This window comes from Varanus komodoensis, unplaced genomic scaffold (genome assembly GCF_004798865.1).
Source record: "Varanus komodoensis strain SLA01 unplaced genomic scaffold, ASM479886v1 scaffold4, whole genome shotgun sequence".
Taxonomy (NCBI): domain Eukaryota; kingdom Metazoa; phylum Chordata; class Lepidosauria; order Squamata; family Varanidae; genus Varanus; species Varanus komodoensis.
The window spans coordinates 38293147-38317526 of record NW_025335941.1 but is presented as its reverse complement, the minus strand read 5'-3'; the positions used below and the strand labels follow the sequence as shown (position 1 = coordinate 38317526).

The 24380-nt window shown below is 38.8% G+C and overlaps 1 protein-coding gene across 18 annotated transcripts in view; it reads left to right on the top strand.

The window, feature by feature from the left end:
* The window catches only part of ZBTB20 (zinc finger and BTB domain containing 20), a 635479-nt gene that overhangs the window by 515028 nt on the left and 96071 nt on the right, over positions 1-24380 (top strand). The window contains exon 9 of one of the 18 annotated variants that reach the window (XR_006415891.1): positions 3272-6662. The exons of the other annotated variants lie outside the window; for them this stretch is intronic. The gene's annotated coding sequence lies outside the window, so the exon portion shown is untranslated. Of the gene's footprint in view, positions 1-3271; positions 6663-24380 lie in introns of those variants that run through there. 18 annotated transcript variants of the gene reach the window in all.

The following is a 24380-nucleotide window of genomic DNA, read 5'->3' as shown; positions in this document are numbered from 1 at the left end:
CTAGACCACTTAATGAAGTGCTGTTTTACTCGGTATGTTTTCTATTGCCAGTTAGTTCATGGTTGGATTTACAATGAATTAAATCTAACTACAAAAATACAAAAGAATTGGACGAGAGGAAGGGTTCTAGGTAGGTGCCTTGAAATTGAGTATGGCATATTAGCCTTATTTATTTACAATATTTATGAGCTGCCTCTCTGCCAAAGCACCCAAGCCAACTTTATAATACAAATACAGAATAAACCGTAACGAGAAAGAGATGTGATCCGGGTTACGTGTGTCTGTTAGGACACTATTTGAGAAGTACCAGATGCATTCATTGTTAGCAGTTCTTAAAATATCTGGAAAAGATCCAGTCACCTAAGTTTCAGAGTTCCTAAAGGTTATTTAGGAAAAAAATTAAGGTGACAAGCTATTTACTTTTAACCTATATTCCTAACACCAGGCAAGAAAGGAATAATTAATGTTGTAAGCCATCCTGAGACATTGAAAGGATGGCATATAAATGTTTTAAATAAATAATTAAAATAATTATTCATAATTCAATCTACAAGAGTGGTAGTTGGGATAGAAATGGTTTAGTTTAACTAATGCAACAAGCAGTAGGCATTGTTTGTGATGGGGAGGCAAGATGCCATTAGCTAAGTAAAAAGTAAATAACAATGATATTCATATGAAGTTGAATGTACATAGTAAACCCTAAAAAAGAGGGCTTGTGTCTTTTATGTGGCTATAGCCTGTTTTTATTTCAAATGATAATATTCATGGTATTGGGAATCATTTAATAAATCTTTGGCTATATCAAAGTAACTGTTCTGAAAACATAAAAGTTTCGTATGTATCTTTCGAGCTATGTGAGTGCACTTGCTGCTACTGGTGTTTCTGGTAGGTGGCTGAATCATCCTGATGGCATTCAACAGGAACCAGCTGCTGAGAATATTAAAATTCAAGCATTTATTCCTCTAGAGAGACAGTAACATCTGCAAAGTTTTCCTGTCTTGATAATCCCACACAGCATTCTCTAGTAGCTTTAACTTTTTTTCTTTATGCATTTTCTTTGGAACATTTCTTGCTTTCGGGATATGCAAAGTAGACTGTTAGACTTAGGTAGACAACTGTTCCTAAGATTAAAAATACAACTATTTTAGAAAGAGTTGGAAGTTCAAGTCCATAAAATGTATTACTGGTCTAACAAGGAAAATGAGTACTTCCTTCTTCCATGAGTCATTTTTTGCCATTGATTAGTAGGACATCTGGTGATGAAGGAAGTAATGACCTATAAAAATGCTAAAATTTCTTTAGAATAAAAGATCTACTAAAAATGCCTTCAATCTGATACATCTGCCTCTTCCTAATATTAAAGACTTGTGTATTCCTGGCATTACTAATTTCCAGTCCTTTACCTATTCAACTCTCTCTTCTCTCATAGTCTACATTCATTAAATCAAACTATTCTCCTGGTCTCTTTGCTGTAATAAAGGACTATCTGTTATTCCATATACTTATGTGCTTAGCACACAGTTTGGCTGGTTTTCTATGCTATAGCAGCAATTCAGTCAAGATTAGTCACAACTAAGCCCCACGGAAACAAATGGAACACGTTAGTTGTTATTGACTCAAGTTTTATTGCTTTTTGGTAGGCCTTAAGTCTCATCTAACTTTAGCTAGATTAGGGCCACTCTGTAGAAAGAAATCCAGCAAAAGTGTGTGCAAAACATATAAGTAAACAGAATAGCAGTGAGCCAGGAGAATTGCTTGAATTAGTAGAAAGCAGGCCAGGAGAAATGAGAGGGATTAATAGGTGAAGGAATGGATGTGGGTCATGACGGGGCTACACAGATTATTAAGGTCAGCAGGAGACACGCGAATCTGATGTGAAAAGAAGCTGAAAACCAATTCAGGAATTGCAAAAGAGATGCAATGTTTTTACAGTATAACATACTGAAATACACATCTTTAGGAAGTTTGCTGAACTGGAGTATTAATGAGGAAAATACGTTTTGATGGTAAAGACAGGAGGAAGAAAAATGTTGTGCTTCCTTTCCCCCTACCTATGGGCAGTTGGTGCTATATTGGTCTAAGAAGTAAACATAACTGGAGTAAACTGAGTTATATATTTTACGTGATAAGATCCTATTTTAAGATTAGGCATATTTTTAAATTATTCAGAAATCTAGAAGACAGGTTAAAAAGAAGCTCTAATTTTCAGATTCACAAGAGAGAGCAGATAAATTTAATGCTGAAATATTAGCAGTCACTTCTGTTACATACCCTAATTGCAATACAGTTGATTCTTTACAACTTCAGTGACCAGGGTCTTACAGCAGCCTAGGAAAAGAATCCCCATGAAATCTACTATTTCTGGCAGAAGTCATTTGAATAAGGGTCAGGTGGTCTCTTTTGCATATTAATAAGTGAATGTTTGAGTAAAAAAGAAAGAGTTCACTGTGAAGTGAACCAAAGAATCTGAGCGGTGACCTGACCTAAGATATTAGAATAGAAAAAATGGTTACTGCTTCCTGTTCTTGGTGAGTTTTTATTGGTGGAATGGGATGTTCTCAATCCAGTATCATCTTATTTTGGCCTTTTCAGGAATCCTAGTCTAATAAAGTTTTACTTGTATGGTATCCTTACAGTGTATTTGGATCCAGTAGTGGATGAGTTCAGTCAATATTTCTACTAGCAGAGGGTTAAGAAAACTGTAATTACGTTTACCATATTTTTATTCCATACTTTCCTAAAGGAGCACAGAGTGATAGAGATATTCTCTCCCTCGTGCATTTTATCCTCACAACAACCTTATGAGACATGTCTATAACCTGCCATATATAATCTAGTGATCTTCATGGGTAAGTGAAGGTTTGAACCGGGATCTCTAGACTTCTTTGAACTCTCTCTCTCCTAGCTACTTGGCTACCGAACCCTGCCATTGATAACTGTTTGTGTTCCTGTAGTTATAGCAGGTACCAAGTGGGAGATATATCACTGTACTGCCGAATTTGCCCCTGACAGTGGCACAGTCAGGGGGTAAGCTGCCCTGTGGAGGGTAAGCTCTTTGTGCAAACAAACGAATCATAGTAATTAATGGTTAATTCCATTTACTCAGTGGCATTCTGGGAAGAATTGACTACATCCAGATGATAGGTAGTCATTTGTTCAGATGTAATTTGCAAATGTAACCAGTCAGTGGACCAGAATCATTCCTAATTTAAACATTCTGAGCCCTTGTGAGTTCTTGTTATTCTGTTAATCATATAATGTGATTTTTCAGGTGCTGCCTTCTTCCAAGTTTGATCAACGATTAAGGTGTGCAGTTTGTCTTCTGGACAAGGTGTTCTGCATAACTCTGCCTGTTGTTTAAAAATCTGCTGGCCTCCTGTAAAGACTCATTTCTAGCCTAGTGGCATTATACATATCCTAGGAATATGAGGCCAGTGAAAGCAGGTGCACCCTTCCATGCTTGGCTATGCTTCCCTTTGTAAAGAAGCAGGAAGAAATTGCTGGATGGTTTACCAAAAGCGACTTCAGCCCTTACTTTCTCAGCTGTGATCTGCTATTTAGATTTCAACTCTTGTGTTTCTTCAGACATAGATCACTGTTAGCGTTGTTTGTTTGCTTTTGGTCCAATGTGTTTCTGAACTACCTGATTTGCTGGACTTGATTCCTTGTATATCCAACCTTAGGCTCAAACTAGAACAGATCAGGGACTATCCCTGTAAAGACATATGGGCAAATCAGACATTACTATAAATGTGTGTTTAACTGCTACATTGTCTGTTCATTTTTACTCTTGAGTCATCTTTTCTGTAGTGGACAACTTGGATTTTAGTAGCCCCTCCTCACTCCATATGCCATGTTCCCGATACAAATTACAGGTCCTGTGCCTGCTCTAGGATAAAGTGGAGACAATGTCTTAGCTGCTGGGCACATTAAAGTAATATACCCTTGGAGGAAGACTGAAACAATCCAGTGCATAAGACCACATTGCCATGATATCAGAGAAAGGCTCCCCTTGACTCCTAAAATTAGTACAGACAACCAGGTTACACAGGGTTTTTTTAAAGATAATTTACTAATGTTATGCAGTAAATTAAAGCTTAAAATAAAGGGAGGAAAACATCAAGGGGTTTTTTAAGTGTATTTTAGAGTTAATCCTCTTTTCATGCTGCTTTTCACCAATTACATTATCCATTTTTAGTAGAATATATGGATTGTCTCTGATGCACACAGTCAGTTTTTAGTTGGGACATTTGTATAATCGGAAAAGTGCAGCAGTTGCCATGTGAATGGCAGAATTTCAGGAACTCCCATTTACAAACCCATTCTTGTTTGTACCTTGGGTTATTCTCAGGCATTGTGCTTTGTGCATGTTACTGTGCAACAACTGTAGTGCCTGACAGGATGTCAACCAATCAAGGTTTTGACAGCATCTTAAATACACAAAGACAGAGCTGCAATCCTCTGTTTGCAAAGTTTATTGATAGCCTCTCTCAGAATGTGACAGACTAGGGAAAGTTGTAAAACATTTTGGTTCTTACCAGCAGCAAGTTAAATGCAATTCTTGATTTCTGCCTGATTTATAAAGAACTGTCAGAAACTCTGTTGTAAGCCTAGATATTATTTTATTTTTTATTTTCTCTTTCTTTGCAGGATTTAAATTTTTTAAATTACATCTGTGGTCACCTAAGAAACTGGCTTATTCAGAGCATACATGCACAGAAACACAGAGAGAAATTCTCAAAGTTCTCTGCTCTATTAGTTTCTGAAACAACTGTGCTGAGAAAACAATTGAAGTGGACTCAATGTGTGTGTGTTTTTTTAATTATTTAGAGACAGGCATGGATATGCGAGATAATAATTTGGAAACAGACGGAAAGCTGTGTCTGTAGATGAGGACGCTGTATATAGATAAGAATGGAGGTTGAGTTGTATTCACAGACAGAGCAAAAGAGTATACATTTTCTTACTACGCTTGAATCATCCCATTTCCAATCAAACTAAATACCCTATAAACTAGCCACTTGTAACTAGTGCATTAGCCTGAGCAACTCTGTGTAGTTACGTTATCCAGACCTAGAACCTTTTCTTGTTTGAAAAGGATTGGTTCACTTTCCAAGTGGCCTTTATCTGGCACTGTGTGGTGAGTATGGGAGAGCTGAAATCAACCTAAAATCCCCAGGGAGCAGTGTGATATTATATGAACCATGTTACCATCAGCACATAAACATCCAATATTCTGAGCTTTAAGAAATGCACTTGCTGAGAAAGTTCATAACTACAAAGACAATTCCAAGATCAACTGTCAAGGGCATACCATCTGTCCTCACTAGGTTTGGGGGACTGCAAATCTCTTTGAACTGCAAATGTGTGCCATACCACTTCTCTACGTCCTAGCCCCACCCCACTCATCCACACTGCAGATGCATAGCCCTGGTATTGATGCACCATGGGTCTCTGCATGACTATCATCTCATACATTACCAGTTCAGAGAAGGACATCTTTCCACAATTTTGGTATAGTGCTAAAGATGCAGATCCAATCTATGATGAGATCCTGTTATTACGAAGAATATTGGTGCTCCAAATGTTCTGTTAGCCTGTAAAGCTAGCAAATTAGTCTCTATGCCTGTCTTATAGCCTTAGCTGGAAATATTTCTATTTTTTATTTTTAATGTTTAGACTGATAAACCAAAGTTCCAATTTAACTGAGTTCTTTCAGGTTTCTTTGATATTTTCTGTTGTTCTCAGACAATTTAAAACTTGAGTAGCAAGAGATACTCACTCACATTATTTTTCTCTCTCGTATACCAGCCAGGAAAAAGAAATGCTTGTGAAGTTACAACAAACATTATGTATGAAGTCATAGCTCAGATTATGACAACAAATTTCATTCTAACAGTGGAGGAGTGTAGAAAGCTGCAAGAGCAGTAAGTGAGCAGCTGTTGAGCTATGATTTGATTCTGTCATTTTTATTCACCTGTTTGCAAATAAACTGAGTCAGCTGTGTTGGCTATTTTAAAAAAAAATCCATATAGTGTAGTACTTCTGTTAGGCCAGTAGAAAGATCACAAAAAACATGAATGCTTTCAAGAACTCTTGATGAATTCATCAGGAAAGAAGTCATATAAATGGGCAGTATGGTTTGATGTTTGGTCACAACATAATTTAAAACTGTAGGGGTACACAGCTCTGCATGATCAGAAAGAAAACCGAAGTCCTACAACTTCCAGCATAGCCCAGCCAAGCATGGTAGCTGGGAAATGCTGGGAATTGCAGGGCTTTTTTTCTCTTGAAAACTGCAAAGGATTTTGCCCTAAACACTTCGCATTCTAAACCTAACCTGGAAATATGTTGTGAACTAACCTAGATTATATTTGCATAATTAGCAGACCTTAATTAGCCATTGAGGCATATCATTTCTTGAGATTTCAGTTTGGTTTTATAAACAAGCAGAATTTACAACAGTGATGCAATATCATAATTATGCATTTTGGAGCTATAAAAATGAAATTATATATTTGCCCCCCACCCTTCCTCTAGAGAACTCAGAGAGATAGTTTAACCTCATAATGTATGTCTTCCCTAATGTCTCCATTTCGTGTAAAATTTTACAAATCACATATAAACAAGTTTCTAAAATAAAGTATACATTCTAGAAAGAATTACTCTTAATTGATTCTAATATTTGTTGTGTCTGTTAATGATTTGCCAAATTAGTGAATTCTGATGGATCAGCCTTTCACTCAGTAATATGAATTAGCAAGATTGTGTTAACTATATGGATTTTGTGCAGGATGTTATTCTAATAGGAATAATATCTGAAGCACCTTTTATGATTTCTGCCAGAAGCTCACAGCATAATCCAAAGGATTATTCAATAATGTGATAATATTATTCTAGTCAATGTTTTCTCAAATTGTATACTCACTTAAAAGGGCATGACACTTTTTATAGATCCTCCATCAAGCCATATTGCATTTCCAATATCAAAATAAAGTAAATGGGGTAACAGAATTGAGTGACATGTGGTAGGCATGTTAGTAAAGTAAACTGCATGCCACACACCTGTTTTTCGGCTATGGCATGCCACAAGTTAGAATTTTGGATAAGCAGTTTCCGTTCTGTTGTTTTCTCTCAACACATGGTGTTCAAAACAGTTAAAAGAAAATTGTGTCCATTTGCTCATCCCAGAAGCCTACAATTCCTAATAATATTGCCAGATAATCTTTTTTCATATATAGCGCGTTTTAGATGATACTTGCAAAATGAGACATGTAACTTATATGCAAAAAACCCAATAAACATTACATTTAATGTATTCAAAGGCACATAGGAACAAGTTCACATCTTTTAGAAAAATATGCTTAAATATCCTTTTAACTAACACTTTAAGGTGTGTCTCAAAACAAGAAAAATGCTATAATAAGATTTTAAAATTTCTAAAGTTGCTAAACTACAGAAATGCTTTTCAGTTTTTCAGTAAGGTTCACCTTTTCAATTACTCTGTTTCAACTAGACTTTCTTTACATTCTTTACATTTTGCAAAGTTATTCTTTCACTGTCTCTGGGTATCCATGAGCTGTAATACAGAGATATTGCATCTCTAATAAGTGACATTTTTCTAGAAGATGAAAATTGAAGTGTCAAGGTCAGAGACAGAAAGTGTCTGGTTCTTCTCTAATCTGTATTGCTGTGTAAGTCTTAAGTAATTATGTTGACCTTGTGAAATGTGAACCGGTGCAAAACCCATGTGAGTTTGGTTTGTTCTAATAAAAGCTCTTACCTGAGATCAGGATAATAGATCATGTGCTACATGTTTGGGTTTTTTAAAACTTGCTAGTTTGTAGAAGACAAAACATTTTATAATTTGAAAATGGAAGAATTATTCTCACTAAGTCTTTACTAATGTTCACTACCATTAGGGGAGGTTAAAAACCACAAATTTCAATATTGACATTCTCATTGCAAGTACCATGTTTGTAGTCTGTGGCTGCAGGCCAACTGTCATTAAAGTACAGGTAGTTCCCTGGTTATAGATGAGTTCCATTCCTAAGAAAATCCTTAAGTTGAATTTGTATGTAAGTCAGATCACATGAGTACAAGGACAAATGCTAAAGAAAACCCAAAACTAATATGCCCTAGACAAGTGCTGAAACACACTGGTTTAGGTACGTTTGAGCCGATGCCCACAACGAAAAGCTGTGAATAACGTATCTCTAGGGAACTAGGCTGCCACATTGTGTAGTTCCCTAGAGATATTCACATAGGGTTTATGGCAGTCTGGGCATTCATAAGTAGTAATTTAAGAGACCATATGCTTGAGTAAGAAATAAAGAGAATTCCAATATTAAGGGCATAATCCAGTTGATATGCCTGTAATCATCTTAACTTAGAGGGGCAAGCATGGGAAGTGATCTGTATGCCACCCATTCAAATAAGTGTTATAAGGTTCTTGGTACATTTCATTAGAAAATAAGAGTTTATCCTTTCAGTGTTGTAATATCACTCTTACAGTGGTCAAATGAAACCATTTGCACTGACCATTTGTTGAATTCCAAAAGCCAGGTGGATAATTTAAAAATGTGTACAACAATGATTATTAAAGACTTTTCCAGTCCAAAATGTATCTGTAATAATCTTCTCCCCAAAAGAAGAAATTACTGGACAATAAGACATATGTTTAAAAAAAGCATTAGCTGTATATGCACCACTAGCAATTAGCCAAATTAGATAAACTCCTATTAAAGGGATATTAAAGCATCCAATTGTTGCAGCTCAGGATACAAGGCAGGGACTTGAATAATTTCTGAGGTCAATCTTTCTAGCCAATCAAAGATCTGAACAAGTCTCACATGTAAACATTTACAGCAACCTCAAAATCTTAGTTGGAACCTCTGTGTTATGTGGGTCAAGGCCTATCACATCCATGAATGAAAAATGATGCACAAGTTAGTCCAAAGGAAACTCGCAAAGAGAGAGACTTCAACAGCCAAGACTTCCACATCAATATCTCTGTGCTACATAGGCCCAGGAAGCATCAAGATCAGTTCAAGCCATCTGGCAACTCTTGGCTATTGACTGTGAAGAGCCACAGTCCTTCTCAAACTAAAACGTCATGACCTTTGAAAGTAAAACAGTACTTTTATTAGCTTTGGGTTGTTGTAGAATTACTTATATAGGCAATAGCCAATTGTCACCAGTCATTAACCTTTAACTGTGGGATTTGTTCTAGTAAAAGTGTCTCAGCAATTTGTTAATGCCAGTACCAGAGTGTATGTTTTAAGGACTTGGTCCATAGCACCAAAAGACATGAAAGAAAAGTTTTTGCTGAATACAGTGCAGCCTAACATCCATAGACACATCAGGTAGATGCCAGAGTTACAGTCCACTGATTAAGCATCTTGTGCTGGTGTCTAAAATAGTTTCTCAAATTCCCAAGGCTGCCATAGGATGAAAAATGTTGGGGAGCCGTGCAAGATTACAAAGGTCACTTTCCCAGTTAAAACAATCACAGCTGAAACTTCTTGTTAATAATATTGTTAAACCGACATTCTTAGGGATCCTTGTGTATTTTTTTTTCAATTTATATCCTGCCTTTTTCCTACAAAGGGCTCAAGGCCTTTGTAGCTTACATCATTCTCCTCCTCCATCTTATCCCCACAACAACAACCTTGTGAGGTAGGTTGGGCTGAGAGTCTATGACTGGCCCAAAGTCCCCCAGTTGGCTCCATGGCCAAGTGGGGACTAGAACCCAGATCGTCTGAGTCCCAGTCCCATGCTCTTAACCACACTGGCTCTCATGTGTATGCAGGTTTGTACCTACTGATGTTGTATGAAGTTAGCTTGAGGTTACTTGTATTATAATATCATATTGTACATATGTGGCCATTAAAGCAGATGATACTAATCCCCATGCTATGATGTTAGCACAATTGTTTGCATAGGTGAAATTAAAGCTTCTTTGCTCTGATTTACACTGGCAAGCCATATTTCAGTTAGTAGTCATTTTGTTTTAAATCTAATGATGCAGCTAGGAGTGCATTGACTGAATGGATAGCACTTATGCAAAGTCTTGCCTTTTGGGCAGAGCCTCTGTCTTAGTGTTTTTTTGTACACTTACCAAATATATTGTTGATTTGCAAAATTTGTTTTTATCTGCAAGTCTATCATGTCATTATTTTGGCAAGACATTTCCTGCTGCTATTTTTATTGTGTTGAAATCAAAGGTCTTAGCCACCTACATTATAAATTTAATTTTGATGGTATTGTCAGTGATATGGTGATAACAGTCTTGAGGATGTAGAGAAACAAACAACAAAGTCAGCATGACCCAGAACATATGAGCAAATTAAGTAATGTGATTTTGAAAAATTACAATACAAATGTTACAATAATGCATGAGATATTACATATGCTGCTGCAACACTCCACAGACACTATTGTGAACTGAAGATATACACAATATCCCAAGTGCATATTCCTGTAGCAGTTGTTTTGGCATTTTTCAGTATTACAATACTTAAGTTATTCATGTGTTAACAGGTACTATTGACGTAATCTGTTGTTTTCTTGTCACTTAAGGGGGCCTCTGTTCTTTGTCAGTTTTGTGGTTATAGAGGCCACATTGTAATAATCAACCTTGAAAAAAACTATTAAAATATTTTAAAACAAAATGCATGACAGTTTCCTCTATTTCATGCATCTTTTATTTATTTCATTGCTACATTTTATATCCCACTTTTTTTCCTCCTGCAAGTAAAGCAAGCAACTTGCATAGTTTTCCTCCTTTTCATTCTATCCTCACAGCAGCCTTGTTAGAGAGTAGCGTGAGAGTCCATGGCTAGCCCAAGTCACCCAGTGAGCTTCATGGCCAAGTCCCAGTACAGCACCATAACTGCCACACCATGCTAGCTTTTACTCTACCTTTAATAAAGGATAAATGTGTCTGCCCGCCTCTTTAGTTCTGGGTCGGAGGTCCTTCTTAGAGGAGCCCTCTTTGAAGGAGATTAGGAGGGTGGCTACCCAGAGAAGGACCTTCTCTGCAATGGCACCCCAGTTATGGAATATGCTGCCCAGAGAGGTGTGCCTGGTGCTGTCATTTTATTTTTTCAGCACCAGGCCAACACCTTTTTCTTTTCCAGTGTTTTGAGGTTTAATTGTTATTTAATTGGAGTGTTATTGATAATTTGATGCTGTACTTTTTATCTTTATTGTAAGACCGTCCTAAGACTTTTTGTAATTGGACAGAATAGAAAAGCGTTAAATAAATAAATATATGATACAGCAAGATGTGTTCATAATGCGCTGTTAAAACTCTGAGGAAAGGACTTGTTGCTGAGCATACTCCAATTCCTATAGGTTTATTAATCACTTGGATCACCTATCCCTTTTAATTTGGTATATGGGACCAGCCAGCCTGTGTGAAAAGAGTTTGTAGCTTTTTAAATGCCTTCACTCAGCTGTCATTCCTCATTCAAGACTGAATCCCAAAATAGTCAATATATTCAGGTATGTGTTGAATGTACCCAAATGTTTGAACAAATAAGATATCTATCTATCTATCTATCTATCTATCTATCTATTTATTTTAGGAGATTTATAGGCCATCCATCACTGTCATCTCTGGATGGCTTACAGTATATTATAAATCCTAAACAAAATAATTTGGAATGAAATATATTTTCTGAGTTTGGAACAGTAATGCTTATTGCTGAAATCATTTTAGCTTTCTTGACTTTAACCAACTTTTACTGTAACTTCTAATAGCAATAGAAACTCTTAAGAGCAGATGACCTGATTCAAAACACTGTGTCACTCTCCCCTCTCCAATGTCACAGCTCAAACAATGGAAAGCTCTAGGTTGTCTACAGTAGAGTAGGAATATGATACTCAAGTCACTGTTGATAATTTCCAGAATTTTCCCTTAAAAAGAACATATATTCTTGATTAATAGCTACAACCATACTTCCTGTGGCAGGGGCTTGACCCCATACACCCACCTCCTCCACCACATCAGGTGGCTTGATGTGTTCTCTCATTCAGGCATGCTTTTGCGTTCCTTATGTTTACTGCCGAGTTAACAGATGTGCCTTCTGCTACAAACACTGGATCAGTGGAAAGGAATTGTTTTCTTTTACAGTTTCTCTGATTGGTGCCATGTTCCTCCTTGTCAGCTTTGCTTGAAGGATGGAGGGTGAAAGGCAGGGCAGATATATCAGAGGGTAGAGTACTCTGGGAAAACATCAGGAGCCGAGCATTAATACTTGAACCTCCTGAATAGTTAGAAGCCTGATAGTTAGAGAGACTAAACCTGGCTTTACTCAGATATACTTGCCTTACCTGCAACCTACTCTATTGTCATTTACTTATGATTGTTTCCTGGAGGTTGGTCAAGCACCCAAATGTTTTCTTGTGAAAACTGCCTATCCAATGCAACATTATAGCCACCAGCAGCAACTGTATTCTGTCTTTTGCACTGTGTGGCACAATGACATCACCTTCCACAGATTTCTTGATCTTTTCATAAGCACAGTGACCTAGGGGTCATTAGTATACACAATTAAGTTGCAAAGATAGTGCTTGGTGAAATAACATTTTGTCTTTAATTCTGTAGGCTAGTCATAATTGAGGATAATTTTAAGAACAAGCTCTTCATTCAATTCTTCCAAGCCATTAATAGAATCACAGAACAGTAGGGTTGGAAGGGTCAGAAGCCATCAGATCCAACCCCCTGCTCAGTGCAGAATTCCAAGTTAAAGCATTCGTTATTTAGCTGCATCTTGGAATTCCTCTGGGATGGGAGAGCCCATACCTCCTTAGCTAATTGTTTCATTTTTATATTGCTCTAAGAGGAATTTTTTCCTCACATTTGGCTGGAACCTGGCTTCCTGTAACTTGAGCTCATTATTCCATGTCCTATACTCTGAGATAACCAAGAAGAGATTCTGGCCATCCTCTGGGTTGCAAACTTTCAAGTACTTTAAGAGTGCTATCATATCTCCCCTCGGTTTTCTCTTCTCAAGGCTAAATATGCCATTCTTTTTCAGTGTCATCTCATAGGGCTTTGTTTCCAGTCCCCCAATCATCTCTGTTGCCCTCCCCTGAAGCTTTTCCATTTTTCCTTTATCCTTTATTAAAATGTAATGCTAAGTATTGGACACAACATTCATGATTTAGACATGCCTCTGTCTCGTGCTGCCTTAACTCACAACTTTATTGGCTTGTCATCTACTAGATGAAAGTTTTTGAAAACATGCACTTTGGTAGCCATCTAAAATGCCAGGACAACTTCCTTGTCTGCTCAGACTTGACCTATCAGGAAAAGCAAAATGGCATGAACAAAGCTTTATTGTATATCATGTAGTTAACAAAGCTTTATTGTATATCATGTTTGTAAGTGACTGGTGGCAAAACAGTGTAGAGCAGCTTTCCTTAACTTCCCATCAGCCCAGCCAGCATGGCCAATGGTGGGAGTTATAGTCCAAAACTTCTTGAGGGCACCAGAGGAAAGGGTGTTATAGAACCTCTAAACACATGACCCCTTTTCTCATGGTGGCATATTAGTTTGACATATTAGAACTGGGATGAGCAGCTTCTCATCCTCCAAATATTTTGGTCTACAGTATCCATCATTTCTCACCATTGACTTTGCTGGCTGGCATGTATGGACATAGTTAGCCAAAACGTTTGGAGAGCAACAAGTTGCCCACCCCTGTGATTGGGCTAGAAGTGCAATCTTACAGACACTTACTTAGAAGTAATTCTCACTGGAATCATTGGTACTTCCTTCGAAGTAGACATGTATATGCCTACTCCATAAACTATAAACAAGAAAAAGCATTTTATTCTTTTAGCTGACACTCATCCACTTAAAAAAACCTTGAGAACAATATTTTCAATATGATATTTGTATCATGAAGAAAAACAAGCTGATCTGAACTATATTCCTATTGGCTTTGCTATTCATTCTGATAACATGACAATTAAAGTATATTTTTAAGGTATATGTTTTTATTTTAGAGCATGGAAAAATACCTTTTTTTAAACTAACCCTTTCTGGAACTGTTTTAATGGTGGGCATAACTGATTACTGTGGAGCAAATGCGAATTAAGGCACTTATAAAAATGTAGATCACTGTGTGATCGTTTGAGATAATTGAAGTTGTTTGTGGAAATCTGTAATAAAAAAAAACATTAAACACACAACATGTGATAACTAAGGCTGTTTGGTTATTCCTTGCAGGAGCCAGGAGAGATTCTTTACTTTCATTTTGTAAAGGCTGGCGAGGGTAGAATGTGGTATTTGCCAAAATGTTGTCTAAATGTATAAACTTATGATCCCCTGTCAGTTTTTCCCAAACTGTCATAATGAAGCTGAACCAAAGCTAGAAAAGGGGAAAGCTGAATAAAATTCTTTCTACAGAGCAAGTGAATAAGGAATCATTAACCTAAGATTTTAGGGCTTGGCTCTTGAAAGGAAGACAAAAAGTCATACCTTGTGTGTGAGAGGGAGGTAGAGGAGTTGGCATCCTAGATCTCTATAGTTTATCTGAATCTAAGAGAATGTATTTTTCCCTTTTGTGTTATTCAGCAAAGGTTCTGAATCTGTAATTACCCAAGAATTAGAGATGCTTGTGGAAACTGATCTTTGCAAATTCCAATAGGGACTTGACTGACCCCTGCCAGAGTAACATGTAAATCGGAATTTATCTTTCACTGGATGTTGCAGTTCTCCAAATTTTATTAAACAGTTTTCAACCCAAAAAGCCTGATGTAAAATGTTTATTTTGAAAGAAATATTTATTTAGAAATTGGTATTCTGAAATATGTCTTTAAATGTGAGAGACCCATGTCAAAGTGACATGAACCAGAAATGGACTGATTTGTCCGTCCTTGTTCAGCATAAAGATTTATGCTGCTCTAAAGACATAGTTGGTTTAGAAAGAGGATACCATTTTACCAAAGCCTTTCAGCAGCCTAGAATATTATCATACATAGTTCATCTTCAGCAAACAAGCCACTTCCTGCTTCTGTGTATAAGATTATTGTTGCCCTTACTCTTGTTCAAACACATGTGAGTTCATGGCTAGATCCAGGGAGACCGATTTCATGCACACATGCATGCGCGTGTGCACGCGCGCGCGCACACACACACACAATTAACCCCCATTCAGTATGTATCTAAAACAGTTGCCAAGAGACAGTTTGAGTTTCCCAACATATTTCATTTAAATTTTAATTGTGAATGATAATTGCAAGCTCTTCTATGCCAAAAAAGTTTCTTCCAAAGTATTTTGATTAATATTATCTAAAGCACAGCATAAAACATAGCTGGATAGAGACTTTCCCCTAAGCTGAACTTTTTCAACCTAACCCACCTTGTAAAAGTTGTTTTCTTTCACAAGGGCTGTTTCTTTTTCAGAGCTCTATTGGGAGAAATAAGATATTGAATGGTTTGGGCAGAGGAAGTCCATGCGACTCTGTAATGCTCCCTGACTGATTTATAGAGATTCACCCACATAACAGATTCTGCACACATCTGCCACCTCTATTTTGATTGTAACTTATAAAATAATACTGCATTCTGCCTGCCTAGCATGATTAAATAACAATTTGTGCACCACCATTGCTCATTTTAAAATGTGATGACCAAAAATGTACATATGATTTGAAAATAATATTCTGCCTCACAAGTGCATTGTTTTGGAATAGGTCATGCTGGCAATGATCCATCACATGTACCTCTCTTTTACTGTATTTGTTTACCCTCTTTCAAGGGTATGTTTCAACCCCCATTTGACATGATACTCTTTCCCTTCCCCTGGCCCAATTTTTCTCCTGCCATAAGGGAACCTTCCATGATTGGCTTCCTACCTGGCAGTTTCTATCATGACACAGCTATCTCCTGGGTTTGGTTCAGTTGGGTAATTTCTTATGTTAGGCTTCTCATGTCTAAAGATATGTAGCAAAGTAGCCTGCTTCCATCTACCCATTCCTCATGTGCCTGTAACATGTTTTAGTTGTTTTTACTGAAAGTGACAATTTCTTCAAGATCAGAACTGCTGCCACCACATGTGTACACAGATGCATATGCGTGTCCATCTGCATGCATGCACAAGCACACACACTCACATCTTTTCTGTTTCTTATCTGCTGAGTAGCTTTGCTCATCAGGCCAAGCCACTGCACTCACAACAACCAAACAATGTTGTAGTCATTGTTAGTCACAAAGTCATGTCCGACCCATCGTGACCCCATGGACAACATTCCTCCAGGCCTTTCTGTCCTCCACCATCCTGCAGCAGCTCACACTGACTGCTTAACTGACTCCATCTAGCCACCTCATTCTCTGCCGTCCCCTTCTTCTTTTACCATCGATTGTTCCCAGCATTAGGCTCTTCTCCAGGGAGTCCTTCTCCTTAGGTGGCCAAAGTATTTGAGTTTCATCTTCAGGATCTGGCCTTCTAAAGAGCAGTCAGGGTTGAACTCCTCCAGGACTGACGGGTTTGATCGCCTTGCAGTCCAAGGGACTCGCAGGATTCTCCGCCAGCACCACAATTCAAAGGCCTCAGTTCTTCGGCACTCTGCCTTCCTTATGGTTCAGCTTTCACAGCCATACATTGCAACTGAGAAAACCATAGCATTGACTATACGCACTTTTGTTGGCAGGGTGATGTCTCTGCTTTTTAGTATGCTGTCTAGATTTGCCATAGCTTTCCTGCCCAGGAGCAAGCGTCTTTAAGTTCTTGGCTGCAATCTCCATCTGCGGTTATCTTGGAGCCCAGGAAAATAAAATCTGTCACTACCTCCATTTCTTCCCCATCTATTTGCCAGGAAGTGATAGGACCGGATGCCATGATCTTAGTTTTCTTAATGTTGAGTTTCAAGCCAACTTTTGCACTCTCCTTCACCTACATCAAGAGGCTCTTTAGTTCCTCTTCACTTTCTGCTATGAGAGTGGTATCATCTGCATATCTGAGGTTGTTGATATTTCTCCCAGCAATCTTAATTCCACCTTGTGATTCATCTAGCCCCACCTTTCTCATGATGTGCTCTGCATATACAGTAAGTTAAATAGGCAGGGTGACAGTATACAGCCTTGCCAAACTCCTTTCTCAATTTTGAACTAATCAGTCATTCTGTGTCCAGTTCTCACACTGTTGCTTCTTGACCCGCATATAGGTTTCTCAAGAGACAAATAAGATGGTCTGGTACTCCCATCTCTTTAAGAACTTGCCACAATTTGTTGTGATTCACACGATCAACAGTTTTAGCATAGTCAATGAAGCAGAAGTAGATGTTTTTCTGGAACTCCCTAGCTTTCTCCATGATCCAGCATATGTTGGTAATTTGATCTCTAGTTGCTCTCCCTCTTCGAAATCCTGCCTGTACTTCTGATCGTTCTCGGTCCACATACTGCTGGAGCCTAGCTTGTAGGATTTTGAGCATCACTTTGCTAGCATGTGAAATGAGTGAAATGGTGTGGTAGTTTGAACATTCTTTGACATTGCCCTTCTTTGGGATCGGAATGTAAACTGACCTTTTCCAATCCTGTGGCCACTGTTGAGTTTTCCAAATTTGCTGGCATATTGAGTGTAGCACTTTTACTGCATCGTCTTTTAAGATTTTGAATAGCTCAGCTGGAATACTGTCACCTCCACTAGCTTTGTTGTTGCTCAGACTTCCTAAGGCCCATTTGACTTCACATTCCAGGATGTCTGGCTCGAGGTCAGTGACCACCACATCGTGGTTATCAGGGACATTAAGCTCTTTCTTGTATAGTTCTTCTGTGTAATCTTGCCACCTCTTCTCTCTTCTGCCTCTGTTGATCCTTTATCATGCCCATCTTTGCATGAAATGTTCCCTTCATATCTCCAATTTTCTTGAAGAGATCTCTGGTCCTCCCTATTCTATTGTTTTCTTCTATTTTTTGCACTGTTCATTTAAGAAGGCATTCTTATCTCTTCTAGCTATTCTCTGGAATTCTGCATTCAATTGGGTGTATCTTTCTCTTTCTCCCTTGCCTTTCACTTCCCTTCTTTCCTAAGCTATTTGTAAAGCTTCCTCAGACAACCATTTTGCTTTCTTGCATTTCTTTTTCTTTGGGATGGTTTTAGTTGCTACCTCTTGTACAATGTTGCGAACCTCCATCCATAGTTCTTCAGGCACTCTGTCTATCAGATCTAATTCCTTAAATCTATTTGTCACCTCTACTGTATATTCATCAGGGATATGATTTAGGTCATACCTGAGTGGCCTAGTGCATTTCCCTACTTTCTTCAATTTAAGCCTAAATTTTGCAACAAGAAGCTCATGATCTGAGCCACAGTCAGCTCCTGGTCTTGCTTTTACTGACTGTATAGAGCTTCTTCATCTTTGGCTGCAGAGCACATAGTCAGTCTGATTTCTGTGTTGACTGTCTGGTGATGTCCATGTGTAGAGTCATCTCTTGGGTTGTTGGAAAAGAGTGTTTCCTATGACCATTGTATTCTCTTGACAAAATTCTACCAGCCTGTGCCCTGCTTCATTTTGTACTCCAAGGCCAAACTTGCCTGTTATTCCAGTTATCTTTTGGCTTCCTTCTTTAGCATTCCAATCCCCCATGATGGTAAGGACATCATTTTTTGGAGTTAGTTCTAGAAGGTGTTGTAGGCCTTCATAGAACCAGTCAACTTCAGCCTCTTTAGCACCAGTGGTTGGGGCATAAACTTGGACTATTGTGATGTTGAATGGTTTTCCTTGGATTCAGACTGAGATCATTCAGTCACTTTGGAGATTGTATCCCACTACTGCTTTTCCTACTCTTTTATTGACTATGAAGGCTACTCCATTTCTTCTGAGGGATTATTGCCCGCAGTAGTATACCTGATGGTCATCTGAATTAAATTCACCCATTCCTGTCCATTTTAGTTCACTGATTCCTAAGATGTCGATGTTCAGTCTTGTCATCTCTTGTTTGACCACATCCAGCTTGCCTTGATTCATGGATCTTACATTCCAGGTTCCTATGGAGTATAGATCTTTGCAGCATTGGACTTCCCTTTCACCACCAGATAAATCCGCAACTGAGTGTCCTTTCAGTTTTGACCCAGTCACTTCATTCTTTCTGGCGCTACTAGTACTAGCCCTCTGCTCTTCCCCAGTAGCATATTAGACAACTTCCGACCTGAGGGGCTCATCTTCGCCACAACAAGGCAGTGATCCATGAAGGAGAACCAAACAATAAGTGTTGTTAAATGAACGTAAATTTTTAAATTTACATTCTGCACCCATCAGCAATAAATGTATTTTGGAATAAGCTTGCACAGATTTCTGTCTATTTCTGTAGCTGCATGAAGTGTTAGAAATTCTGAGTTACACGTATATATACACCTGGTAGGGCAAATTGCAGAGAGTGAGGGCAGAGGGAAATGTAATATATAAAACACGGACAATGGTAATGGAGTTATTAACAGTACCCATTCACAAAACAATTGTTTTGTCTGTGTTACATGTAAACATGTATGTGTTATTATCAACCAGTGTACTTGACAGCCTGGTTATGACAGCTGAGCAGACACACTGCAAGGTTTCAGGGTGCGTGACCCACTCTAGAACAAGGAACTGCTGTTTGATAGCGCCAATTTCAAAAACAAGCTGTAGGTGAAATTGCAACTGATTTAAAGGTGAAAGTGCATGTGGTTATAACCTAAAAATCCCTTTTATTGTGTTTAGCAGTTTGCAGATCTGGTCTGTTGTTGTCTCAGACAAATTGAAACCAAGGTACAGAAGAGTAGTGGTGAGAGTGGAAGGAGGATTTATTCATTCACAATTATATTTCAAGCTAAGTAGAATCATTGCTGCCCCACTCAGTTCCCATGATACTGTCTAATCACTTAGCTTCTGCTACCAACCACTGCTCACCTATGTACAACAAGTAGTGAATGTTAAGAAATGCATCAGCATGATATGTTGCATGACAAATTTAATGTTGCTCTATAGTATCCTTTTCCAATGTGGTGACTTTAGATGTTGTGGATTTCAATACCCATCAACCCCAGCAGCATGGCTAATGTCCAAGCATTCTGAGGAATGAGCTCATTATGCTCAGATGATAAATCAGATTTGGAGGATCCACCCCTCACTGGCCCTCTTACATCACATACATTGTTTTTATAAACTCATAATGCTATGAACTTGTAAAAAATATATTTCTTCATATACTGGCTATGAAATTAGTATTGGCATAGTTCATGGCTATGTGGTATGATGTAGTGGTTAAGAATACTCAACTGAAACTCAGTCAAACTGGGTTCTGGTCTCCACTCAGCTATGGAGCTCAGTAGATGACTTTGGGCCAGTCATAGACTCTCAGCCCAACCAACCTCACAGGGCTGTTTTTGGAAAATAAGATGGAGATGGGGAGGAGAGTGGTATAAGCCACTTTGAGTTCATTGGAAAGAAAAAAAAGAGCTGTAAATAAATACCCCTTCCTTAACAGCCTTTTCTATTTTTTATATCCCAACAGAAAGGCATGTAGCACCTCTAAACATCCATTACCATTTAGTTGCTCTGTGTGTGTGTATTTCCAGGGGTGGTAGCTTAAAATAAAGATTGATTAGGGCAACATTTAACATTTGATTAAGCTGTGCGGTATTCTAGTACAGTGGTACCTCAGTTCATGAAAGCTTCTGTTCATGACCAATTCAGTTCGTGAACAGATATTTTGGCAAAATTTTGCCTCCATTTGCGAACTCCACATCAAGTCACAACCACAATCGCGGTCATCTTCCCCGCCCGAACACTCCAAACAATAATCTTCTCCCCACCCACCATGACGGGGAGCCATGAGGGTGTGCTCACCTCAGTCGAGGCCTTCCTGGCTCTTTGCTGCCCTGCTTCCAAGCCAGAGAAAGGTTCCCTCACAGGCATTTGCCTGGCTTCAGGAAGGGGAGCAGGAGGGAAAGGCTGGAGAGGTGGGTGTGAGATGGCTCCCCCGGCTGGGAGAGGGCCATGAGGAGGGAGGTAAGGGCTGCTTTCCGCGGGCTGAGGCAAGGGGAGGAAAAGGACCCACCTCTCCCCACCACAGGGGGAAGAAGCATGGCCGCCACTCGGCAGCAGCGGCTTACCCTGAGAAGCCCACAGTGAAGGCACAGGAGCTGTGGCCCTGTTCCTGCTCCACCTCTGCCCATCCGCCCCCGGTCTTGGCGAGGCGGCCGCAGCTTGGTCTGCAGCCCGGGAATGTGGCTCGTATTTTTGTGTGTTTTTTAAAAAATACTTATTTATTTATTTATTTATTTATTTATTTATTATGTGTATATGCTGTCCTATATGTATAACAAAGTTATGGTTCAGAACCATTTAACCTTATTTACGTTGAACCTTATGGGGAAATTTGACTTGGTTCACCACTAATTCAGTTCATGACCAGAATCGTGGAACGAATTAAGTTCGTTAACCAAGGTACCACTGTAACTACTCGGCAGCCCCATTTTTTAAAAAAATAAATCTGTTGGATAGCAGAAGACAATAAAGATTGGAAAGGAAAATGGGCATTTTTACAAATATTATCAGCATGTCTCTGATGTGTTCATGGTTGTGAGGGAAAAGGAACTGTCTTGCAAAAAGCGGAATTCCTTGTAGTTGGTTTGGACAAAGGAGGTGGAGTGCAGTGTTTGTGGCAATGTATCATTAAGTCTTGTAGTACACTGCAGCAGTACTATTTTAGTACTTGTCTAATGATTTTTTCGGAATGAGGCAGGAGTCTTTAACGTGAATGTGGGCATCAGACCTAGGAACAAGGGATCTTTTTATTTTATTATAAAATATTATTCATTTAATTATAAATAATTCCAAAGCAGGGTACAAAATGTAAAATCATACAAGCAAACTAGTGCTACAATCAATAGCTGGTGATCTCCCATGTGGAACATGTTGGGGCTGTGCCTGAAGCTCTCTACCTTAAATTTGTTATTCACAGTCCTTCCTACTTGTGGTAATCTTCCTATAATAATGTAAATTGAAACCATATGTTAACTTGACAAAAAACAAAGCAATTATATTTATTTTCTCAATTCTTAGGCCACTTCATGACCCATTGGACATGTTTCCAAATGCCTTTCCATTTTACAAACCACCAGTTCTCCTCTGTAGCCTGGACTGAAGTTGTTTACAGCTTCATACTAAGTAGAAAGTTCAAATCAATTATTGTCCATTAGAGTTAGGTATAACTGATGGAATATCCCCGGAGGAGCACTGTAAATGTATCAAGATGTCTTCCCCCATTATATAAATGGGAAGGTATGTTGAATTACTTACCTTCTCTTTTACACTTAATGCCTCTGAAGTGCTGCCAGGCAGAAAAGCTTATGTCGTCTCAGTGGGATTTATGAGAGGTCAGTATGGAAGACTGGGCTATGAAAATCCAGAAAAGCTCCAAGTTTACATTTATTTCTCCCTCATTCACAGAGAGGAAACTGCAAATGATTGAAAACACCACTCGACAAATGGCAATTGGCTAAAAACTTCAGCCCTAACATTCTGTATTGCAGGAGGTGGGGATATTCATAACAGAAAGTTTTACAATAAATATAAACATTTAAAAAGCACACATGTCTAATATTATATAGGGCATAAAGAAGTAATAGCAAAATCCATCTATGGATTTGGCCACTAATTCTAATTATGCTGGAGCTAACATTTGCAATCAAATCCTATTTTTACTGGACTTGTACGAACATGTAGAATAATAATTTCTTCTCCAGCAGATTACTGTTTTATCATAGAATTACTATGCAATTTCATGTTCTTTTAGCAAATAGTGTCTTTTAATTTTATGTTTAGGTTAATTTCATAATGATGGTTCCTTACAATTTTTCATTCAGATTTTCTTTGCAACCTGTTGGAGGAAGACTGTAAGATGGACACAGAAGTGTAGTTCCCACTGTTTTGATCCTTTTCCCCCCTCAAATCTCAATCTCTACATACTGAACAATATATTTTGTCATCCTTCCTGCCTTGTGACTGGTTTGATTCTGTGCAATTTTTAGGAGTTGCTCTGCAGTAAACTGTTTCACTGTTGTAAGAGTCAGTTACTCTATAGAACAACCACAGCATTGCTTCTGAGCTGTGTGTTTATGCAATTGCTTCAGTTCACTGAAGCAGTAATTCCTGAATATGCAAGTGTTTCTTTGTAAAACTGTGAGGGAAAGTTTATCAGTAGTTGACTATAAATTACAAAGATTTATCAATCACTTTATTTTCTGTGTATATATTTAACAATGCAATAGCTGAACAACAGGACACAGGGATGCAGGGAATGGGATGGTGAGTAAGAAACCACAACATGCTTTTACCACACAGAAGTATTCCTGATATGACAGTGTGTTAATATTTATTAAAATATTCACAGCACAGTGAAGGACTTGTGTGGCATAGTGGTTAGAGTGTTCATCTGAGGAGATCAAGATCCTAGTCTGCACTCAGCCATGAAGCTCACTGGGTGACTTTCACCTAGTCACAGATTCTTATTTATTATTTATTTATTTATTTAGAAAGCTTCTATGCCGCCCCATTCGCTGAAGCCTCGGGGCGGCTCACAACAATAAATAACATAATAACAATATAAAAACAATATAGTTGTAGACGTCCTGGCCAAAGATGTAAAATCAATAAATAATATTAACAGTTAAAATGACGTTTAAATAAAAAGGTCTTCACCTGGCACCGAAAAACAAATAACGACGGTGCCAGGCTGACCTCTCTGGGGAGTGCATTCCATAGATTGGGCGCCACCGCAGAGAAAGCCCTCCTCCGAGTACCTACCCTCCTAATATCCTTCACGGACAGTTCCCAGAGAAGGGCCACTCCCACTGATCTCAAGCAGCGGGCGGGCACATACGGCTGTAAGCGCTCCTTTAGGTAACCAGAACCCAAGCCGTTAAGGATTTTATAGGTGATAACCAACACCTTGAGTTGGGCCCAGACTTCAGTGGGGAGCCAGTGAAGCTGAAGGAGAACTGGAGTCATGTGAACATAACACCCAGTCCCCGTCAGCAGCCTGGCAGCTCTATTTTGAACCAATTGAAGTATCCGGACCGTCTTCAAGGGCAGTCCCACGTAGAGCAAGTTGCAGAAGTCAAGTCGGGAAGTCACCAATGCGTGTGTCACTGTCGCCAGGCAGTTGTTCTCCAGGTAGGGACGCAGCTGATGGATCAGCCAAAGCTGAAAGAAAGCGCTCCTCGCCACCGCTGTCACCTGAGCTTCCAATGAAAGCTCTGGGTCGAGGAGCACTCCCAAGCTGCGGACCTTGTCCCTAAGAGGGAGTGCAACCCCAATCAGGACAAGGTCAAGGTTCCCTTCCCCGAAGCCCAATCCACCTACCAACAGGACCTCCATCTTGT